Genomic DNA, 23,863 nt, shown 5'->3' on the forward strand with positions numbered 1-23,863 from the left:
AACTACTCAAAATGGGACTTTGCATAATGACTCAGAATGTCAGTTGATCTTCATAGAACTCACACACAAGTTGAATGAAGGGTGTTAGAAACATGAAACACCACCTAGGCCTTAATACGATAGTTAGGTACATATGCATGAAAAGCATTTATAGGGGCTTAAAGTAACTCAAAATTTGGAATGGACACTCAAAATGGGAATGCAATTTTGAGTGCCATCACGTTGCTCCTTTGAAAATTATTATTTTTCCGTTGTGACAACCTTAGATGTGTTAGCTTGTTGTTTATATGCAACATAGTCTTCTTCATTTGACCTAATTCAGAAATAAAGCTATTGTTTTCTTCTACGGGAATTGCTACCTTTTGCTCAAAGAAAGTAGTTTTTGGTGGTTCATACCCTGGATATGTTAGAGCGGGGTTTTGTTAGAGAAGGTGCCTACTATAATGGAACAAGATTCATGGGTGTGAAATTGGTAGGCATTGTGGGTACTCTAGTAGGGTATGTTGGTATTGTCGTGACGGCTTGGGTTGGAAGCATCATTTCTCCTCCATTAGGATTTGCTTGCTTAGTGAATGTTATTTCTTCCGCAAAGACCTTTTCCAATGTATCAATATTTTTTGTAGGTAACCTTCTTAGAAAGATAGCAGTAAGAGGGTCCATAACATTCAGATAAATCTGAATAGCCACTTCAATCGGTATGGTATATGACATTTCCAATTTGCAATATGCCATGTGAAAGTGGTGATTGAAGTGCAAAACTATCTCAACCAAGTCCCTTTTAATTCATATGAATTGTTGATGTATTATTGTTAGGTTGATAAAAGTTTTGAATATTTCTAGGGACAATCTTTCGAATGTATCCTAGTCTCCAATAGATTGTAGTGGCAAATTAATGTACTAATTAAAGGCAATTTGCCCCAAAGAGTAGGGAAATAAATAAAGAACCAGATACCTATTAGCAATCTATTTTTAGTTGCAAATTTCTTTGAATACTTTGATGTGATCTAAGGTAGTTCATGTTTCTCCATAAATGAACCTTGGGCAAAACTTCTTAGGATTCTTGCGAAGGTCATGGAGTGCATCTCTCAAGTTGATTGGTGAGTCTACAGTGTTTGAAAAAAAGGTCGTTGGAGGATTTGGTGGACCTAAGGGTGGTTGTTATGGAGGTGGAATAGTTGGAATATTTGGTGGTCTGCTAGGTGGTTGAAGTGGAGGTGGAGTTGAAGAGAAGATGATGAAATGTTGAATGGAAGTAGTTGGATTCAAGTTATTCCTTAATTACTGTGTGGTTTGCAAAAATGGGAGAGCTCAAGAAACTCATGTGTACTTGGTGAAGATCTTAAAGCTAACTGAAATGAGGATTCTAGATCAAAATCCTTCAGTTTGCATCAATTCTAGAAAAAGTGCACCTTTGCAGAAGTACACTTTGTCACAAAAGAGGCACAACTCTGAATTTGGTGCAGCAACACACCTGAATTTCTCAAAAACTTAGAATTTTTTTTTGAACTTTGTAAGTAATGCAAAATTTTGAAACTTTGACAAATTTTTCTTTAATTCCAAAAATCAAGAGGCCCTCCTTCTAACACCACTTCTATTGAGTTTTCATTTTGCACGATGCTAAATAGTAGGAATCCTTTCAAATTCCTCTCTTGAAAAGTTGATTTGGGATCAACTCCAAGGTTTCAGGTGATCTTGTGGCCTACTAGAATCCACTCAATTTAATATAAATGTGTTTGTTCATGAGGAGGCCTTTTTTGGTTCGAACCAATTTTGAATCAAATAATCAATCTTCTTGCTGTTTCAAAATTAACCATAAAAGAGATATGTTTTTTGGTATTTTTAATTTTTAATGAATGTAATCTAATAGTGTAGCTAGTATGAATTCCCATTTTAACAAGGGGCTTAGTGTTATCCATTTTGACTCTTGCCAAAATTTGAAATTCAAATGCTTGCCCCACCCAATGGTCACCTTCCCATTTTATATTATTTAAGTGACCTGGAAATATCAAAATAAAATAAAATAATAAAACCTTATGTTTGTTCCATCAGCTTACAACTTTCCATGTCGTCAGATCAAGCTAGATCTAGGGTGGGCACTTTCCTACATTTTGAAAATGCACGACCTCTACACATTGTGGGAAAGCCTGTTTGTGATCCGTGGCAGGTGGGTCTATTTCTCTTGTGGGCTGTAGATGGTGGACAGGTAGCTAATGAGTTGGCAATTCAATTGGTGCCCACTTTCCCGCATTTTGAGCCTTGTCAGACCTTTTGATAGTGCGGGGAAGCACTTTGGTGACGCATGTCTAGCTAACATCATGGTGGGCATTCAGAGAGGATCAAAATGCATATGTTATGAACATTGTCAGATCTCCTGAGATCAATGGCTAGTGCATGGCCACAAGATAAAGCTACAAGGAAGTTAAATAATGTGGGCATGCCCCCTTGTGACACCTATCCCATGACCTTGCATGTTTCTAGTTCCACCTTCGATTGTCTAATGCAATTAGATCAACAGTTGGTGCATGCTTGCAAGAACAAGATGCGAGGATTTTAAACAATGTGGGCATGCCCCTTTGTGATGCATGGCATGGTATGATGTCATGGGCCCACCCTTCTCAAAAGAGCTAATGATGGCCCGACTTCTGTGGCATCTATTAGGTGAGTTAGAGTATGATGAAGGCATCTCATTGGCCCATCCAACTAACTAGATATGTAGTTCTGTAGAGCTAGGATCGTCGTAGATTTAAAGAGGATCAGCAGCTAGCGCATGCTCGCAATATGAAGTTGCAAGGATTTTAACGAATGTGGGCAAGCACCTTGCTATTGCATGTGCTTGTGGGGTCAATTTTGTCCCAAGTGGTGCCAGTTGTATGCTAGGGTAATGATGAGCCAAACCAGGTGGTCATCGAGGTATTCGTGGGCCCATAAATTTTTGTGTACAAGTGCACTATATGGAGGATTTTTCATGATCATCGATCTTCTATAGATTGACGATCGGTGCTTGCCTGCAATATGGAGATGCAAGGACTTTAAGTAATGCGAGCAAGCACCTTGTTGCCACATTTCCCTATGGGGCTAGGTTGGTTTCATAAGCCACAGGGTGACACTAGGGTGGTGCTAGTTGTGTTCCAGGGTGATGCTAGTTGGGGTAGAGTTAGGATGATTCAGATGCCAAGCATTTTGGGGGTCTTGGAGTTTGAAGAGAAACATAGTATTATAGGGATATTTTGTGATCATTGATCTCATGGAGATCAACGATCAGTGCTTTCCCACATTATGAAGATACAAGGACTTTGAACATTGCAAGAAAGTTCTTAAACAACACTTGTCCTAGTGGGCCCAGTGGAGGTAGTAATAGTCAGATGCTAGCAGTTATGTGATTGTCACGGTCAGGGTTCCGAGGAGGTGGTGTGGTTAGTTAAAAGGCATGGTCAAGCTCGGGAAGACTTTGCAAGGTGGCAAAATGAAAAGATACTATTGGCTCACATGGCTCATCCTGGTGATAGAGTTCGATTGACCTATTGATCATGCTGATTCACGAGCTAGAAATAGAGGAATTTGAGGTTTTTGCATGAATTTGACCCTCATTATTGATTCCAACCACTTTTGAGTGAATGCTAATCTCAAAAAATGTGGGAAAATAATCTATCCCTCCCTAGTTGATCCATCTACCTGGTTAGAGCAGAGCCTTGAACCCTATACCCCTAATCTCATCAACATGAATTGCACTATCCTAGAAGTGGATGAGAATGACATAGTGAATGAGCTTACTACTATCCTGGCAGAAATACCTGATTTTCTCTTAGATGAATGGGCTAATGCATATCAATTTGATCCTATGTCAAAAACCCTTGAAACAGGCCTTAGTACATACTGTATATTAGAGAAGGATGCTCTGGTTTCCAATATTATGGAGACTAAAAGGGACATGAGTGAGATATGGAGTATGTACTTTGATGGATCAAGGAATAAGAATGGATCAGGGGCTAGTGTGATGTTGATTTCTCCTGCACAAGTAAGGTATTACTTCTCATTCAGGCTCCAATTTAGTTGCACTAATAATGTAGCCTAGTATGAATCCTTGATTCAAGGTCTCTTACTTGCTCAAAGAAGAGGAATTTAGGCCTTAAGTGTGTATGGAGATAGTGAGTTGGTGGTCGATCAAGTAAGAAATCAAAATATCACCAAGAATGATTTTCTCAAGTCTTATAAACATAGGGTATGGGATTTACTTGAAGGTTTTAATGCATTCAATATTCAAAGCATCCCTAGAAAAGAAAATAGACATGTTGATAGACTTGCAGCAATAGGTGCGTCTTATGATGTGCCAAGGAATGTTGAGGAGAAGAAAAAGCAAAAAATTAGAGTGGTAGTAAGGCCTACAATCCCTGATAATAACATACATTGGAAAGTGTTTGAATCTGATGAACAAATTGTGAGCTTCGTGCAGAATGAAGTAGAATTTTTATATAAGAACCAGTCAAAACTGTAGGATCAGTATGGTGATCAAATCATTAACCTTAGTTCCAACAAGTTTCCTAGGGGTCTTATTACTTTAGAGAGTATTTTTAATCCAGATGACCAAGCAAGAGGCAAAGTTATGAACCTAGCTATTGACGAGGATGATCACACCCCAGTCATGATTGCTGATGGAAAATTCTTAAACATGGGGAAGTATGTTTTGAAATTGAGCAAGAAAATTTTATTCACTTGTTTCAAGAATTTAATGATATATTTGCCTAGACATATGATGATTTAAAGGGTTTTGACCTAAGGATGTTGTAGCATAACATAGACTTATTGATAATGTCAAACCAGTAAGACAAAAACAAAGGCCAATGAATCCTAAAATTGAACCCTTAATGAGAAAGGAGCTATCCAAATTGATTGAGGCCAATATAATTTTCCCCATCAAGTACTCATCATGGGTAGCAAACCTTGTCTCTGTTAGGCAGAAGAATGGAGAAATTAGATTATGTGTGGAATTAAGGGACCTTAAACAAGATTCCCTTAAAGATCAGCATCCTCTCCCTTCCATGGAGTAGGTTTTGTCCAAGGTCAGTGGTTCAAAGAGGTTTTCATCTCTTGATGGATTTTTTGGCTACAATTAGGTGCTGGTCAAAGGGTTTGATAGGTACAAGACTGCATTCACTACCAAATGGGATACCTATGCTTACTGTAAAATGCCATTTGGACTAACTAATGTAGGTGCTATATTTCAGAAGGCAATGGAGATGGCCTGTAAAAGCATGATTGAAAAGTTTTTATTATTTTACCTTGATGATATCAAAGTGTATTCAAAGAATTTAAAAGATCATTTTAATCATTTAAGATAGGTGTTCTCAAGGTGTAGAGAGTTTGTGGTATCCCTCAACCCGAGCAAGTTTGTCTTTGCTACCAATCAAGGAAAATTATTAGTACACATTGTATCTAAGGATGGTTTAACCATTGATCTAGAAAGAAAAAAAGAAATACTTGCTCTTCCCCTTCCTAAACATAAGAAAGGGCTACAAAGTTTCCTTGGTAGGATAAATTTTGTGAGAAGATTTATCCCTAATTTTGCTACCATGGTGAAACCCCTTACAACTATGCTCAAGAAAAGTATGATATTTGCATGGACCAAGGAAGGGAAGGAAAGTTTTGGAGAGATCAAGGTAGCCATAGCCTCAGCTCCTACTCTCATTAATCCAAACTTTGAAAAGGATTTCATCCTTTATACCCTAGGTAGTGAGTCAAGTATTTCTACTGTCTTGACTCAAGAAAATGATTGAGATGAAGGGTAGCCCATAGCCTTCTTTAGTGAAGGGCTTAAAGAGTATGAAGACAAATACAACTATGTAGAGAAGAAAGCCCTTGCAGTCATCAGAGCTTTAAAGAAATTTAGACACCTCCTATCTCATAATAAAATTCATCTGTTAGTACCCCATGCCAGTGTGAAGGATTTCCTTTTGAACAATGATATTAGTGAGAAGAGAGCTAGTTGGATTACAAAAGTGATGGAATATGATGTTGACATCCAGATTACCAAGCTAGTAAGAGGGAAAGGGTTGTGTAAACAAATGATATCATCTTAAGATTCAAATGAGGAAGTTGCCATGGTATTAACAGAGGAAAAAGAGCTAAGAAATGATGACCCAAGGAACTGGATGGATGATATGAAGAAATTCTTATTAGGCAATGGATATCCTCAAGGATTAGATAGAACTAAAGAAGGTAGTATAGATTGCAATCAATTCCTTATGTCATAGTTGATGGTATCCTTTTCAGGAAAGATTTTAATGGAGCCCTATTAAGATGCATTGATATAGACCAAGCTGAAAGAATGATCAAAGAGTTTCATGATGGTCCTGATGGTGGTCACCTCTCAGCAAGGAAAACTGCAATAAAGATCATGAGAGTTGGTTACTGCTTGCCATCCCTGTTCCATGATTGTCATAAGTATGTGAGGAAGTGTGAAAAATATGCCTTCTCCTCTAGTAAACAAAATCTTGTAGCCCTTCCTCTTCATCCCATCCAAGTGGACCAGCCTTTTGCTCAATGGGGATTGGATTTCATAGGCCCTATCAACCCTCCTTCCAGTTTTGGTCACAAATGGATTTTAGCTACTATAGATTACTTCACTAGATGGACAAAGGTAGTTGCATTGAAGGACACCATAGAACCTTCAGTTGTTGAGTTCCTTGATGCAATTGTGACCAAGTTTGGTGCTCCTTCAACCATTATTTCAGATAATGCAAAGTCTTTCGTAGGAGCTTAGATTTGTGCATGGGTAGTTGACCATAATATCTACTTGAGCACATCCTCAAACTACTACCCTCAGGGTAATGGCTTGGCTGAGTCATCCAACAAGAATTTAATTAGGATCATGAAAAGGACAATAGAAGCTAACCAGAGGTGTTGGCATCAAAAATTGAGAACAACAATGTGGGCTAATAGAATAACACCCAAGAGGTCAATCGGCAATTCACCATTTATGTTGGTATATGGTAGAGAAGCAAGGCTTGCAATTTCATTGGAGTTTCCATCCCTAGAACTAGCTCATCAACTAGAGCTAATTGAAAATGATGCCATGCCAGTGAGAATGGCAGAGTTGATGGAGCTGAAAGAAAAAAGAAATCAAAACATGTAGACCCTAGAGACACATCAACAAAAGGTGAAAAAGAGCTTTGAAAAGAAGGCTCAAGTCAGAATCTTCAGAGAGGGTGACTTGGTCTTGAAATGGGATGCTGATAGGGAAAAACTAGGGAGGCACTCAAAATTTGATGCACTATGTAGTGGTCCCTATCTGATTTTCAGTTGCAAGTAGGCCAATGCTTTTCAATTGAGTAGGCCTGGTGGTGAGATCTTGCCTATCCCAGTCAATGGGATCTATCTCAAACCATGTTTCTGATAGGGCTTGATTTTCCATGTACATAGTTACTGTAGTTTCCTTTCTATTGTTTCTAGCTTTCCAAGAAGTGCATGAGCACATGTGTTTTGCAGAAGGTTTTCAGTCCCTGGTTTTAGTTGTAGAGGGCAGGTTTTCTAGATTTTTAGTATTTTGTTCCTACAGAGGTAGGGTTAGGGTTTTAGTGCACTGATCCATATCTTCCATGACTCTATAGCCCAATGGACATGCAAGGTCACTGGCTTTATGTGTAGTAGGCTCACATCCCCTCTGAGTTGCCAGAAATGTTATTCATTTTGCCTCCCACCAAAATTCAAAATTCAAATGCTTGCCCGACCCAATGGTTACCTTCCCATTTTATATTATTTAAGTGACCTGGAAATAAAAAATAAAATAAAATGATAAAACCTTATGTTTGTTTTGTTGGTCTACAACTTTCCATGTCATCGGATCAAGCCAAATCTACAGTGGGCACTTTCTCACATTTTGAAAATGCACGACCTTTACACATTGCAAGAAAGCCCTTTTGTGATGCATGGAAAGTGGGTTCATTTCTCTTGTGGGCAGTGGAGGGTAGATAGTCTAAGGAAACTCAGGTGCGGAAACAGCTTCCTACACTAATCTCATAAGGAAAGTATGATGAAAATCCTATTAAAATCTTCTTCACTTACAGATTCGATATCATGTAAACAACAATATTGCAGCCAACCATGCATATAGAAAATAGACAGAGAAAGGAACACATAACACAAGGATTTTCCGATGGGGAAAAACCTTTTGGTAAAACAACCCCACCCCTTCAGAACTTGCACAATGTATTATCTTCAACACAAGGTTAAAATACACTTGCAATGCAAGTTGAACATCGACAACAGAAGACTCCAGTAGCTACTCGCAGTACCAACAATATGCCTTTTTCGCATTGTATCTCTTTGAAACCCTAAAAAATGCTTATAACATTCGCTTCACTTTAGGGCTACTCCCAAAGGTAAACCGTATTAGGGTTTTACCATTCTCTAAGAAAATAGGAACCCCGAAACCCCACTATTGGGGTAGAGTGTACAGTATTCAAATATCTTAGTTGCCACATGTCTTCACGTGTCATTGAATCTTCCTAACATAGCTCTTACGTGTCATAGGAATTCATCATAAACATTTTAGTCATGATCTCCTTATACACAATTCAAGATGTTGACACATCAACATTATTTGAAAGAAATACATTTTACAAAACAAATAATAAGAATAGGAATTGTACAAGGTTGAGACACCTTATCTACCTTTTCCAAATTTACCTTTCCATCTTCCACCATATCTCTCACAAAGTGATATTGCACATCAATGTGCTTCGTTTTGGCATAGAAAGTTGGATTCTTTGCAAGGCAAATAGCACTCTGTCTGTCACACCAAATAGTAATCTATTCTGCATCAACACCAACATCATAACACAATCTCTTAAGCCAAATGGCTTCCTTACAAGCATGAGTAGCAGCCATGTACTCAGCTTCTATAGTGGATAAAGCAACTAGAATTTGTCGCTTGCTCATCCAACTGATGACACCACCAAACATAGTGAACACATAAGCACTGGCGGATCTCCTGCGGTCAGTATCACCCGCCCAATTTGAATCCACAAACCCACAAATATAAACTAAATGTGGAGATCCAAAAGAGTTACCATGATAACATATGGAGTAATCTGATGTACCCCTCAAATATCTGAATACTTTCTTAACTGCATCACAATGTATTCATCCAGGATTAGCCATAAATCGACTTAGGACTCCCACTGCTTGGGCAATGTCTGGTCTAGTACAGACCATAGCATACATACGACTGCCAACTACACTAGCATAAGGTACTCTACTCATGTCCTCCACCTCATTAGGAGATTTTGGACAATCATCTATAGATAACTTTGTTCCCACAGGAATAGGAACACATAGTGGTCTACAATCTGCCATGCTGAACCTGTCCAACACAAACTTCACATACTTACTCTGACTCAACCAAAGTTTTCTATTAGACCTGTCTCTACTGATTTCCATACCCAAGATGTACCTAGCTGCCCCAAGATCTTTCATCTCAAACTGTCTTGACAACTGAGATTTGAAATTAGAAATCATACCCTTACCCTTCCCAAATAGCAACATGTCATCAACATATAATGCAACAATAAGAAGGCGATCATTTTCAATTGTAAAATAAACACAATGATCTGATTTTGATCTTACAAATCCAATTGACAACACAAAAGTATCAAACTTAAGGTACCACATACTAGGAGATTGCTTCAAACTATATAGAGATTTCTTTAATCTACAAACTATGGATTCTTTACCTTTAACAATGTAGTGCTCAGGCTGTGACATATAAATCTCTTCCTCCAAATCACCAGGAAGGAAAGTTGTCTTCACATCCATCTATTCTATCTCTAAATCATATGATGTAGAAAGAGATAAAAAAAATCTAATGGATGTCAACTTTGCAACAGGAGAGAATATTTCACCATAATCTATTCCCTCTACCTGTGAATACCCCTTTGCAACCAATCTAGCTTTGTACCTTTCAACACTGCCATCTACACAAAATTTCTTCTTGAACACCCATTTACAGCCAACAGATTTTCTCCCTTTAGGAAAAGGTACAAGGTCCCATATTTTTTTCCTCTAATGAAGCCATCTCATCATCCATAGCCTCAATCCAAGAACCTGCATCTTCCATGCCCAAAGCCTATTTCATAGATCTAGGCTCATCAGTGTTAGTAATCAAAGCAAAAGCACAACTGGAATCTAACATAGAATAACCAAACCTTTCTAGTTGCTTTCTTTCTCTCATGGATCTCGTTAAGGGCTAAGGTTGAGGTTGTTCTTCCTCTTCTTCTGAACTATCAGAGCTGCAAGAGCTCTCCTCATCATTAGACCCAACATGGTCTCTCTGTTCAGTATTCTCAGGGGTAGGAGGCAACTGAACAACATCTTTTTCCTTTTCTTTTTCATCTGTTTGTAGCACAATAGGAGAAGATGTTAGCTCTCCAAAAATAAAATTTCTACTATACAACACCTTACTAGTCACAGGATCCCAAAGCTTGTCTCCTTTCACACCAACACTGTACCCGATGAAGATACATTTAACAGCTTTGTTTTCCAACTTAGATCTTTTCTCCATTGGAACATGTGCATAAGCTTCACAACCAAAAACAAGAAGATGTCTAATTGAAGGCTTCTTACCAGACCACACCTCCATGGGTGTCTTATCAACAAAGACTGATGTAGGAGATCTGTTAACCAGATAGCAAGTAGTGGCCACAGCTTCGGCCCAAAATCTTTGTTCTAAACCAGCTCCACTAAGCATACTCCTAGCCTTCTCCATCAGTGTCCTGTTCATTCTCTTTGCAACTCCATTTTTCTGTGGGCTATACAAAGTTGTCTTATGCCTCTTGATACCTTGTTCTTTACAAAACTATTCAAACTTTGCTTAGCAAAACTCACCACCATTGTCAGTTCTAACACACTTAATCTTCTTACTAGTTTGATTCTTTCAAGGGCTTTAAATTCCTTGAATCGGCTAAAGACTTGTGTCTTACTTTTAAGGAAATAAATCCATGTCCTTCTACTGTAATCATCTATGAAAGATACAAAAAATACAGACTTGGAGATTGAAGGAACTTTTATAGGACCAAATACATCAGAATGAATAAGATCTAAAACATCAGAAGATTTGTGAGAACTAGAGTAAAACTAAACACGATTTTATTTACCATATACACAGTGTTCACAGAAGTTGAACTTGAGATTGCAATCATTTAACCCCTCAACGAGATTTTTATTTTTTAGGGTTTTGAGACCCTTCTCACCAATGTGGCCAAATCTCATATGCCACAACATTGTCTTTTCTGCAGGAAGCTTTCCTTACAAAGTGTTTGCACCCTTAGGTACACTTGTTGCACTACCATCAGAACCACTAACCATAGTCTTCTTTACTGCTCATTCAGATGGTGGGGATGAAGTGATAGTTGCTCTCTTCTTTGAAATAGAAGAACTATTACACTGAGAAATGTATGCATCAAGCTAAAACAAAGTACCTCTCCTAGTACCCTTAGCAAGCACCATAGCTCCTCTCATCATCTTACATCCATCTTAAAAAAAAACAACTTGCACACCTACATCATTCAACATACTTACAGATAATAGGTTTCGTGCCAAACCTGGAATGTGCATAACTCCATTGATTCCTTTTACTCGTCCATCAGAGAATTTGATAGTGACCCTTCCACGTCCAACTATCTTTAGGTGAGAATCATCACCCAAGTACACCTTTCCACCATTGAACTCTTCATATCTTGAGAACCAGTTTCAATGAGTGGTCATGTGAAAAGATGCACCCGAGTCAACCAACCACACATCATCAGATGCATGGGCTGCCAAAGCTACGATGAATGCATTGCCATCTTCTTGAGATTTTTTAAAACCAGAATCTGAGGCTTTCTTCTTCTTCTTAGGCTCTTTACAGTCTTTATAGAAGTGCCCAGTCTTATCACAGTTCCAACATTTTTCCTTGGACTTATTGGAAGTCTTTGACTTCCCACGGGATTTGGATCTACCCTTATTGTCAAACTTATTGTCATTTTTCTTCCCTCTTTTTGTGGATCTCCCACGAACAACAAGGGATTCTTTTTTTGAAATAGAAGCCTTTCTTTGCATCTCCTCTGATAGCAGCAAAGACACCACATCATCCATTTTGAAGATGACTAATGTGCTTTTGAGAGCCATCACAAGATGGTCCCATGAATCTGGTAGAGAACACAAAAGTGTGTAACAACGATCCTCCTCCTCTAACTTGACACCACCTGATGTCAACACTGTAGCCAGTAGATTAAATGCATTTAAATGATCCGGTAAGGATCCACCTTCCTCCATTCATAGAGAATACAACTTCTTCCTTAGGAACAACTTGTTCACCAAATATTTGGCATGATACACGACCCCAAGTCTCTCCCACAAACTATATGCAATTTTCTAATCTAGAACATTCAGAAGGACTGCATTGGTTAAATAGAGTCTTATGAGACCCTTAGCTTTACAGTATTTGATATCCCAATCTACTTGAGCTATAGTTGCTGGTCTTGTAGCACTTGTAGTTGCTTCCCATAGCTCACGATCTTCCAACATGTCTTCCATCTTGAGTTTCCACAACTCAAAATTAGTGCCATTAAATTTCTCCACCTCCATTCTTTCATATGATGAACTCGCCATCTCAATCTAGAAATAAGATTCAGGATGCTCTACACAAGACTCCCACTCAACTTGAGATTAGCTTAAAAAACCTTACCCAACAACTAGGATCAAAAGTTGATCAAGCTTTGATACCACTTGTAAGGAAACTCAGGTGCGGAAACAGCTTCCTACACTAATCTCATAAGGAAAGTATGATGAAAATTCTATTAAAATCTTCTTCACTTATAGATTCAATATCATGTAAACAACAATATTGCAGCCAACCATGCATATAGAAAATAGACAGAGAAAGGAACACATAACACAAGGATTTGCCAGTGGGGAAATTTTTTTTGGTAAAACAACCCCACCCCTTTAGAACCTGCACAATGTATTATCTTCAACACAAGGTTACAATACACTTGCAATGCAAGGTCAACATCGACAACAGAAGACTCCAGTAGCTACTCGCAGTACCAAAAATACACCTTTTTTGCATCGCATCTCTTTGCAACCCTAAAAAATGCTTATAAAATCTGCTTCACTTTAGGGCTACTCCCATAGATAAACTATATTAGGGTTTTACCATTCTTTGAGAAAATAGGAACCCCAAAAAGATTTTCGAGGCGATGCCCCGAACCCCACTATTGGGGTAGAGTGTACAGTACTCAAATATCTTAGTTACCACATGTCTTCACCTGTCATTGAATCTTCCTAACATAGCTCTTATGTGTCATAGGAATCTCTCATAACCATTTTAGTCATGATCTCCTTATACACAATTCAATATGTCGACACATCAACATTATTTACAAGAAATACATTTTACAAAACAAATAATAAGAATAGGAATTATACAAGTTTGAGACACCTTATTCCTAATAGATAGGTGGCTGATGAGCTAGAAATTTGATTGGTGCCCACTTTCCTGCATTCTAAGCCTCGTCTGACCTTTTGATAGTGCGAGGAAGCACTTTGGTGATGCATTTTTGGCTGACATCATGGTGGGTATTCATAGAGGATTATAATGCACATGTTACGAACATCGTCAGATCTCTCGAGATCAACAGATGACACATGCCCACAAGATAAAGCTACAAGGAAGTTAAATAATGCAGGCATACCCCCTTGTGACACCTGTCCTGTGACCTCGCATGTTCCCAGTTCCACCTTCCACCATCTGATGTGATTATATCAATGGCTGGTGTATGCTCGAGGGAACAAGATGTGAGGATTTTAAACAATGTGGGCATGCCCCTTTGTGACATGTGGCATGGTATGATGTCATGGGCCCACCCATCTCAAAAGAGCCAGTGACAGCCTAGCTTCTGTGGCATCTGTCAAGTGAGTCAGAGTATGACGAAGGCATCTCATTGGCCCATCTAGCTGACTAGATATGCAGTTCTGTAGAGTTAGGATTTTTGTAGATTTAAAGAGGATAAGTAGCTGGTGTATTCCCACAATATGAAGTGGCAAGGATTTTATGGAATGCGGGCAAGTGCCTTGCTGCCGCATGTCCTTGTGAGGTCAATTTTGTCCCAAGTGATGCCAATTGTATGCTAGGGTAATGATGAGCTCGACCAGGTGGCTCCTGAGGTGTTTGTGGACCAATAAATTTTCATGGATAGGTGTAGTATATGGAGGATTTTTCATGATCTTTGATCTTTTGCAGATTGACGATCAACACTTGCCCGTAATATGGATATGCAAGGACTTTAAGTAATGTGGGAAAATGCCATGTTGCCACGTGTCCCTATGGGGCTAGGCTAGTTTCATAAGCCACAAGGTGATGCCAAGGTGGTGGTAGTTGTGTGCCAAGGTGATGCCAGTTGGGGCCAGGTCAGAATGAGTCAGATGCCAAGCATTTTGGGGGTCCTGGAGTTTGAAGAGCAGCATAGTATTATAGGGATCTTTTGTGATCGTTGATCTCGTGGAGATCAATGATCAATGCTTTCCAACATTATGAAGATATGAGGACTTTAAACATTGCAAGGAAGCACCTAAACAACACGTGTCCTAGTGGGCCTAGTGGAGGTAGTAATAGTCAGATGCTGGCAATTATGAGACTATCACGGTCAAGATTCTAAGGAGGTGGCGTGGTTAGTTAAAAGGCATGGTCAAGCTCAGGAAGACTTTACAAGGTGGAAAAATAAAAAGAGACTATTGGCCCACATGGCTCATCCTGGTGATAGAGTTTGATTGACCTACTGATCATGCTGATTCATGGGCTAAAAATAGAGGAATTTGAGGTTTTTGTAGGAATATGACCCTCATGATCGATTCCAAACACTTTTGAGTGAATTCTAATCTTAGCAAACTTGGGAAAATACTCTATCCCTCCCCAATCGATCCATCTACCTAGTCAGAGCTATTTAATGGCATTGTTTTAATCTTCTCAGGGCCCTATTCCAACCAAGATCAAATATCATTGCATCTTAATTCATGCTCAAATCAAATTTTCTTCAGATCTCCATGATTGTTCTTTGTAGGACTTAATGGCAGTAGTTGTAGAGTAATTACAGTTGAGGAATGTCTCAGTTACGCCTAAGCTATAAAGGCAAATTTTGTAGATTTTGTTTAGGTCGACCCTTCTTTGATTTCTCTGATATTGCTCTACAAATCTTCAGTGTAAAATTCCCTTTGCCTCTAAACTGTATGACATTCTACCTTATCCCCTTTAGCCATTGATGTAAAGTGTAAGAACTATTTGCCTCTCATTGGTGTTTTGTAGAGATTTGCAATTTGCATGACTATATCTCTTCTGGCCTATAAATGATATATAAGTGAATCTTCTCTTCCTTGTGTCATTTATTTGGGTTTTTTGATCTGCATGTGATTGTTAGATTAAAACAAGTCTAAATGTGTATATCTTTTGATGTCATGATTGTTCAATAGTGCATGTATGGGTAGAGATTGGTTTGAACACTCTATTTTGGTGCATCACCCCCTTAGATTAGAATAGGTAGATTTTATTTTCATGCATTCCTTCTTTCTTTTCCTCTCCAAGAATAGTTAGGTGCACCTTGATAGTAAGAGGAAGCTGGCCTTCTCCAGAGACTCAACCTCACAGTTCAAGTCCCACAGCTTGGAGGTTGTTTCCATGTTTTGCAAGGTTGTCCTTAGGTAAAAACTCTGGACAAGGGTGAAAACCTCTATGACAACAGTTAGTAAAGAAAATAATGAGCAATTTTAAAGGTAACAACATGAAAATAAAATCCTAATGGACATAAGCTATGAAAACATGTCTAGGAGTTAAGCTTTCGAAGAAATCAGTGGGTAACCAATGAAAGTAGGAGCGACACTTTCTTAATTCCATTGATGTGATCATTGATGGGAATTCAATAATCATAAGATGTTTCACTCTTCATAAAATTGGAAGGCCATAGAAAGTGCACTTATGTGAGACAAAGAGTCATGCAAGAATAATATGGTGATTTCTCCTCGAGCTAGATATGTCAACCAAATTCATAAAATCGTAGCAAACACCAAAATTAAAAGATCGCACAACCAAAAATAATACAATAAAATTTTGGCTCAATCAAAATTCCATGAACATAAATTCACAAAACTATGACACATTTAGGTAAGAATCACTACATTCCAAATGCAAGCACCAAAAACATAATATTATTGTAAACTAATGGTAGCCCTAATTACATATTACAATTCGGTATGTCTGAGAAATCATCTCCTTAATTTTTGTTAAGAGTGAGAGATATCTTCATGCAATAATATGCTTTTAATTTAATAAAACAAACTAATTATGTACAAACTAACAATCTAACTGGTGCTTAGTAAGACTCCATCCATTTTATATTTATTAATTGGATGCATGGGACTTTACATGTCATAAAACAAAGAATTTATGAGAGAAAAAGAATAAGAAACCCTTTAGTCAATGTGTAAGTGTCTAGAAGTGTCAAAAATAGAAGCTAATCCTTCATTGAGCATCTATCAGAGTTAAACTACTGTTAGAATGCATTTTTGATGCATGGAAAGCTCTAATTTTGGAACTAGCAGTTAACTGTCGGTGCATCTCTAGAAAAGTGCACCTTAGAAGAAGTGCATCAACACACCTATGCACCTCTAACTTCTTCAAAATTCTTCCAACACTTTGTTGCTAAAAAGCACACCAATGCACATGGTTCACCAACGTACTAGCACACCAATGCAGGAGTGCTCCTCAAAGGTCCAAAATTGCAAAAATTTTACCAAGTGTCAAAATTTGAAATTTCAGCTTCTGGGTTTTCTTCCCCTTCATACCAAAGCTACATCTGGATGTTTTCCCTTAAATTTATCAATAATATTAGTGATATTTGATGCATCTAGTAAATATAAATCATTATACTTGTCCTTGACCTTCTTCTTATAGTTTTTTACCTCAATACAGGTCTTAGAAAAATTGCTAAGTTTAGTATCCAACTCTAGCAAGGCTTCTTCTATCCTGAATGCTTGTCAGATATCCTCATCACTAGAAACTTCTTCAAAAGTATTCCTAAATTTCTCTACTACTACCTCCATTGGCATCAAGCTTTCTTGTGCATAATCTTCAAATATGTCTAGACATGCATCATTGTAATGTTTCTCTACTTCTAAAATTTTCTCTCGAGCTTGATCCTTGAGCCGGTGGAACTTTGCGTGTAATGATTTCATTACTTTATTACTATTTTCTATCTTTTCTATCTAGTCATTAATTAATTCTAGTTCTTATATAGTATATATGTCCATGAGCATTCTGTACCTTTGGCCCTTTATCACCTAGAGCAACTATAAATCTTTTCCCCATGCATGTACCTCATCCATAATACTAAAATCTTGTTTCAAAATTGCAACCATTTTATCAATATTCTCTTGCATAGTGTGAAGTAGCTTTCGATTTCCTTTGATCATAAGAATTCCCTTTTCCTCAAAACTTCTCCACCATTTCTGACAAGCATTCAAAAATGGATCCAACTATACTCCTCCCCCATCTCTTCTATTAAGTGTAGCATTTAGAGTCTCTTGGGGTGTTCGAGATCCAAGGGACCAACAACTTTGGCTAAATATCCTTTTAGGATTTCATTTTTTCTATGAAGTGTCATGAGTTCTGCCCCTTCCTGTTCTAAGCTTCTAAACACCTCCTTCATCCCCATTGTTACCATCAACTTAGTAGTGTCTAATGTGGGCTTCTTGAGCATAGCTTCTTTTATTTGATAGTCTTGTGGACCCAAGTTTTCTATTAGGAACTCAGGTTTCCTTAGGACCTTGATTAATTCTATCATATCTTCTTCATCAGTATTGAATTGTTGCCTTTTTTTTCCTTTCATCTCTTTCCATAACCACCCTTGGATATGTTCCACTGAAGGCTGACCTCTAGATGATGAATAAGTCTATTCTGTGATCCCCTTTCCCTTATCACTCCTTTTTAGGGTTTTCTCCCTCTATTATGTCTCATCCTCTATAGTCTCTATTGTTGTGGAGCCCACATCTCTCACCTTAGTATCTTGGGAATCTTGCTAAGGATATTTGACCATTTGTCTTTCTCTAGACACTTCATTGGTTGCTATTTGTTGTGGCTCTTCCTCCTGTCCATTTTGAACTTGTTCTTCTTCTATATTTGGTGGTAGAGGAGTAGTAGAGACTTTATCAACAACAACTATTGCTTAAAATAGGGATAGAGGAGAAATCTTATGACCTTGTGATTCTGGTGGCATTTGAGTCCAATCTTCTTGTTGGGGCTCATTAGTCAGTGTATCCCTCATCTTGTCTCCCACCAATTTGGTACCTAAGGGCATGAAATAAAAATCTAACATCTTAAAGACATCAGTTCCCTCTGCATCCTACTCACCAATCCATTTTTTTATTTCATCCTTTGAGGTAGTTGTTTGTAGAGGTTCTTCTAGGATTGGTGGTGGTGTAGCAATAGAACTTCTTCTTCTTTCTTGTTCCATGGCTCTAGCTAGCTAGGTTCTCCTATTCAATGGAAAATTATCCTCCTAATCCTCCTCCTCCTCCTCCTCTTCTTCAGGAATAGGCTCTAGAATAAATGGGGAATGCACTACTCTCCTGATTTCCCTTTTCCTTTTCCTGATCAGAGTCTTGATTTTTCTTCTTTTTTTAAGTGCAAAAAGGGATGCTTGTTCCATTTTCCAAGGTGGAGAGATCTCTTGAACCTCAACTTCTATTATTGTTTGGCTGGGTGCAATAAGTGGTGGCAATTGAGGGTCAATCTAAACTTGTGATGCCCTAGTACCCTCTGGCCCTAGTACATTTACCTTTTCTTGCTATGGGGATGTTGAGATTTCACCTTCTTCTAGCTCAACTCTTTGGGGAGAATTCTGCTTTCTTTTGCCCTTTCCTTTTCTCTCCTAAGGGTGATAATATGCAACTAGCTTGTCAAATTGGTACACCATTTTGAGTCTTATTGGTGGCTGAGTTCCAAAGGTAGGGGTGATTACTTTTTTCCCTCTACCTTTGGTTAGACGGGCTTGTGCATGAAAGATTACTATTTCACGTATTGGATCAAGCTTAAATGGTTTGTTGATCCAATCCTACATCATTTTAATGATGTGCCTCACCCTATGGTTAATGTCAAAATTTTCTTCTCTTTCCACCTTAGCATTCACTATGGATCATTCCCCAATTTTATTGACGTTGAAAAAAGGATCAAGTAGCTCTCCTAAGTCTTGTTGCAATTTCTTCAATGGGATCTTTCTTTATAAGGCCTTTTCCACCAAGTACAAAGTCATCTACAATAATCCCTTATTCAGATATTATAGTCATTTGTAATGTTCATCCAGTGATCTTTGATGGCTTCTTCATGCTAAAATTCCTTGCCTACTAGATATTGTACTTTCCTGATATTATCAAAACATGGCCTTGGAGAATTGTACTCTTCTAAGGGATATTGATCCCATTCACATAGGAAAGATGAAATATCTTGTTTCTAAAGCACCCAAAAAGGTCCTATGGTTAGAGGCCATGTCCAACGATGTTTATGTTGTTTTCTAACTCTATCATATGCAAACTCAATTTCTCGAGCAATCTCCAAGAGGACGAGTCGATCACAAGGGTACCTTGGAAGCTTCTTTGGGTTGACTATGGTACTAGCTACCCTTAGATATATAAATGTTTCAAATTGAATGTAATATGCTTTGAGTACCATTATTTGTGCCACTGCATCATCTGATAACCTCTTCACATAATCTTCTTCTACAAATCAAATTATGACAAATACGAAGGCATCATCAACAATTCTATACTCCTTTCTCTACTCTGAGAGCTTCTTGTTAACCAACTAAGCATAGATGATTTATGGGCATGCATTAGGATCTTGCATGCTACCTCTCTTATACAACCATGGATAGTCTATCGCCCTTGTCGCTAACAAATACACCAAATATGATGTCATATAGAAATTCCTTTTATGCTTTACCACCTCCAACTATTCACATAAATTTTCATTCAAAGTAGAGGCCCAATCAAGTGGCATCTTTTCCATCTTGATGGTCTTGATAAAATGCACTAGAAAGATGTTTAAATGTCTGGCTACTGGCAAACCCATAACCCTACTTAAAAGTATAATTGAGTATTTGATATCTTCTTTCATATATCCTATGGTCATGTCAACTTTACCATTCTTCTCTCCCAAAGGAGTCTTCTCTGTAAGGTAGGAGGATTGAATAATCTCAGTGGCTTCCTCAATATGCTCTCAGTACCACCTTTTTTCTTGTTCATAGGTAAGCTTGATAAATTGATCTACATGTGGGAGATGGAATACCTTCTCAATGTTGTCTGATCAAAGATCAAGGAAAATTTCCCTAGTTATACTCTTCATAACCCTCTCCTTAGGAACAAAGTGTTTTGTAAGTGCCATGACAAGCTCTAAAGATTGTACTAACATTGGGTGGGAAGCTGCATTCACTAGCCCTGATCAGATGAATGTAGAAAGCATAACAAACCTCTTAGTAGGTTTTTTACAAATATTTAGGAATTCCCCCAAATTAGTGTGCCCCAAGTCTCTATCTTTAATTTTTGAGTAGTCATCCTGGAATCTTGATTTTCATGGAATGCCTTGGAATTTGAAGACTATAGGCTTCAATGCCATTTTCTTCCCTGGAGGAGCTGAAGAGGATGCCATTATATCTACACAAAGGGATAGCCATTAGTTCAAAAAATGATAATTAAAACCTTAAAGTTGAATCACAAAAAATTTACACAACAACACTACTTAAAAATAAAGGAAAAACCTATTTTACCCTTAAAAGAAAAAAATATAACACATCAAGCACACTAAGGAGGTGTGCTCTATGTGCAACACTTATTAATGTTTTGAAATTTCCATTGAAAACCTTAGGTGCACACTAGTGCACCAATTTAGGTGTGCTAATGTGCACCTAGATGCGTTAAAAATGATTTTGTGTGTTATTTTAATTTAATTTTTAATTTTTTGGGTGTGCACTAGTACACCAAGATAGGTGCACTAGTGTGTACCTCAAAATGGTCTTTTATCATTTTTCCCTTTCAAAGTTATGTTTTTTGTGAAGGGGGAGGTGCACAGAAGTGCACCTTATTAGGTGCACCATTGTGTACTTCACACTTGCTTAAGTTTTGTTTGTTGTAAGTTAGAGCAGAAAGTGGAGTGGGGGATTTGGAGTGAAACAAATCCACACCTCTCTGTGTGTGGTGCTATGAACTTTGAAAGCCAACGTAAGGGAGGAAGGTCCAAAGATGCAGAATTCATTTCTAAAGGAAACAATTATGAGAAAAATGAGGGAAGAATGGAGCCCCCCCACCTCTAAATAGACAATGCACACTTTGGCGTAGCTATATAGGTGCACTTTAAGACATTTCCTCCTTTTTAGGTGCACTAGCACACCTTATAGGGTGCACCTAGTGTGCCAAAACCCTCAATATTTAGCATTTTTCCTTGAGTTTATTGAATTTTTGACCTTCAAGCTTTTTTGATAGGATCTAGACATGACCTTAGGAACTAGGGAAGACCTTAAAATGGCTTGAATCCCAGACCAGGAGTCTAAAAAGCCTAAAAATAAAGTAGGGGGTCCTTGTGTCTATTAGGAGATGAGGTATGCATTATAAAACTACAACAAGAAGTCCACTAGTTCACTATTTTCAAGAAAGGACTTCAACATATGCTAAGGAAACAATACTTCTCTCAACATTTCAAGCCTTTAAGATGCTCACATTCAATCACTTGGTGACTCCATCTCTATATCTTGGTTTCTAGACCATTGATGTAATTCATGCCCAAAGCTTAAACAAGGGCATCTTCTAGAGGTGATTTTTAGTTTACTGAGCTTCTATTTCAAATTCTAGAGGAAAATCAAATACACTTTCTCAACCACTATTTAGGAGTTTTGGAGTAGCACATACACCTATTAGATCTATTTCTACTCCTCCTATTGATAAATCATAGACTAGGGTACCATATTTTCATCTAAATAGATCATTATTCCATATGGTCCTCCCTCTAAATCAAGTGTGGGCTATGTTTAATGGTGGTAGTCCTCTTGAATTAGCCCAAAGAAATGATATCCCATTATCTATTCATAAAAGTGTACTTGATTTAGTTGGAGGAACTTCTATTTCCCCAACAGAACATATTCAACAAATTTCAAATATCTACAAATACATGGTATTACAGAGGATGATGTTGCTGTTAGACTTTTAGTATCATCATTAAAGGGAAAATCCTTATAGTGGTGTACAAGATTACCACATAATTATATCACTAATTGGGATGAGTTAGGAGAGAGATTATGCAGACATTTTGAAGATAAAAGTGATTTTTCAAATTCTTTAGAATAACTAAGAGGGAGCGTGAATCAAGTATCCAAGTTCTAGATGTACAAATAAAGCTTTTCACAATGTATTAAACCCATATCCATATAACATATTCATCACGCATGTATCCCTTAGATCACACAATCACTTAAACTTATAGGTTATTATCAAATCAACTTTATAGACATGTAAGCATGAAACCTAATAGATTGAATAACACATTTGACACAATGGTTTTATGAGGAAACCCAATTTGAGAAAAACATCAGTAACATGCTACTAATTCTCACTCTTCTAAAGTGATGCCTTATGAAAGGCCAACCTTGTTAAAGGTTACAATGCACACTGTTAAATGTGACCTGGTTAGAGGATTTCAATCACCCTATTAGGAGTGAAATTTGTTAGATGACTTTAGATTATTCACTTAGAAGGTCACCTAGTTAAAGGATTTAAAAATAAATATTAGGTTAACCTTAATCAAAAGGATTTACCCTAAATGGGTACATTGATTAGAAAGTAATAGTAAGGCTTGATTTGATAGCAACTTATAACACACTTTGCAGATTACAAATATCTAGTTTAGTCATCCATTTTGCTTGGCTTTCACACACTTCAGCTTTGATAGCTTGTTCACCCTTCAAGCATTCATACCTTTAAGTCTTGTTACTTTTCATGCCAATTTTAGACTCTATAGTTTGGCCACCATATGAAACAACACCCTAGACTCCTTGTCTTCTTGGGTTCTCGCACATGCCAACTATTGTTTCACACCTTGTATCCTCTTATAAAGAGAAATTAGATCTTTTTTCATTCATCCTTCATCATCCATTTTAGGGTTAGCTTGGATTCAATAGGATGCAATGAATCTACCTATCTCTTCATTTTATTCCCGTGTAGAAACTTCTTCTTCAATCCTCTTTAAATTCACCTCCAAAAAATTTATCTTGAATTTTGTTTCACTAGCTCATCGAGCTTATCTTTCACATAGTTCACACAACCCAAGAAATCAAACTTGTTAGCTCAAATTCATTGAATTTATGATCTTTCTCATAATTTTGACACTTGGCATTAACTTACTTTTGATGCATGGCACATACTGCATTTCTCAACATCCACTATCAAAACACTCAACACAAACTAAAGTTTACTAGTGCTCGGCATGAACCAAACTTTACTAGACCTACATTGTATCACTTAGCATACACTAAACTTTGACTTTTCTCAGCTCCAACTTTTTTTTTCTTGGCTTGTACTATCTTTTCTTGGAACCTACTATCCACTTGGTCAAGCTGGGCAAATTTAATTCTTCTCTCTTGTTCTTCTAGACTTTGTTAATGTATCCAACCTTTGCAACCTTAAGTAAATAATCAGTGCACTATAATATCACTGTCTTAATTGATCTTTGTATTTATTTTCCATATCATAACTCAACCTTTCCTCTAAGTTCTATTGTTACCTCATTTGATCAAATCCTCTT

This window comes from Cupressus sempervirens, chromosome 2, assembly GCF_028749045.1.
Source record: "Cupressus sempervirens isolate cs-2001-9-10 chromosome 2, ASM2874904v1, whole genome shotgun sequence".
NCBI classification, from domain to species: domain Eukaryota; kingdom Viridiplantae; phylum Streptophyta; class Pinopsida; order Cupressales; family Cupressaceae; genus Cupressus; species Cupressus sempervirens.